The sequence below is a fragment of the Microtus ochrogaster genome, unplaced genomic scaffold, assembly GCF_000317375.1.
Source record: "Microtus ochrogaster isolate Prairie Vole_2 unplaced genomic scaffold, MicOch1.0 UNK2, whole genome shotgun sequence".
Classification (NCBI taxonomy): domain Eukaryota; kingdom Metazoa; phylum Chordata; class Mammalia; order Rodentia; family Cricetidae; genus Microtus; species Microtus ochrogaster.
In genome coordinates this window covers 14,062,694-14,064,378 of record NW_004949100.1, presented here as the reverse complement: position 1 = coordinate 14,064,378, position 1,685 = coordinate 14,062,694, and positions in this window count along the sequence as shown.

Below are 1,685 nucleotides of genomic sequence, written 5' to 3'. Positions count from 1 at the left end.
TTTTGGGTCATGGGTACAGCCTTTCTTTCCAATTTTTTTTTCAACTGCAAGTGAAAGTGAAAATTCCTCTTTGACACACTCATCTGCCGCTGAATTTTTTCCACACATCCCAAAACACCTAAAATTTCTGAACATTTACAAAGCCATAATGAGATTAAAAGTCCCTTTGTATCTAAATGAAGAACAAAATATTAAGTAACAGGGGCAGGAGAGATGGCCCAGAAGTTCGGAGTCACTGCTTTTTTTCAGAGGACTTAGTTTAGATTCATAGCACACACATGATGATGGCTTACAACACTCTGTAATTCCAGTTCTAAATGATGAATACCACCTTCAGACCTCCCTAAGCACTAGACATTCATGTGGTACACAGACATACATGCAGACAAACACACTTTATACAAAATAAAAATTTGTTTAAAAAACACATTGAGCGATAATAAATAAGAATTTATATAGAAAAGGTAACGGTATATTAAAAAGTACTCAATTCTATCCTAAACTATTAAATTCTGGTCAACATTCTAAGCATTGAGAAAAGACTGTTTGTCATCATTTAATCAGTTGTTCAAGTGCAAAGAAAACAAAATTTATCTTCTATGGTACATAAAGATTCTGTGGGAAACTTGCTAGCTAATGCCAACTGCTATTTATGAAGTTAGGCTTCATGAAAGAATGGAAATATGAAATAAAAATCACATATTTGGTATATTGGGACCTATAATCAGTTGCTACAACTGTTTTGAATTAAAAATTAAATGGTAAGCCAGACCCAAAAAAGAGGAACATGGGATGTACTCACTCATATTTGGTTTCTAGCCATAAACAAAGGACATTGAGCCTATAATTAGTGATCCTAGAGAAGCTAAATAAGGAGAACCCAAAGAAAAACACATAGGCATCCTCCTGAATATTAACCTTCATCAGGCCATGAGAGGAAACAGAGACAGAGACCCACATTGGAGCACCTGACAGAAATCTCAAGGTCCAAATCAGGAGCAGAAGGAGAGGGAGCACGAGCAAGGAACTCAGGACCGCGAGGGGTGCACCCACACACTGAGACAATGGGGATGTTCTATTGGGAACTCACCAAGGCCAGCTGTCCTGGGTCTGAAAAAGCCTGGGATTAAACCAGACTCGCTGAACATAGCAGACAATGAGGACTACTGAGAACTCAAGAACAATGGCAATGGGTTTTTGATCCTACTGCATGTGGGAGCCTAGGCAGTTTGGATGCTCACCTTACTAGACCTGGATGGAGGTGAGTGGTCCTTGGACTTCCCACAGGGCAGGGAACCCTGATTGCTCTTTGGGCTGAGGAGGGAGGAGGACTCGACTGGGGGAGGGGGAGGGAAATGGGAAGCGGTGGCGGGGAAGAGACAGAAATCTTTAATAAATAAATAACTTTAAAAAATTGAATGGTAACTGTTGATGCCACCTTCATGCCTAAACCACATGGTTCCAGGCAGGCAGTTCTTCCCGGTGTGAGATATAAAACACAGTAAAACTACCTATTTGGGGATCCTGTTGTTACTAATTGTGTACTTGGTTTCTAAAGATAATCGACTGCTTAACAGAGCCTATATCACAGTTAATGTAGGTTACATGGTATTTCTTATATTTCTACGGGAAAGATTGATGTTTGCTAGTCCAACATGGTGTTAACATCTTTACACACTGTATTT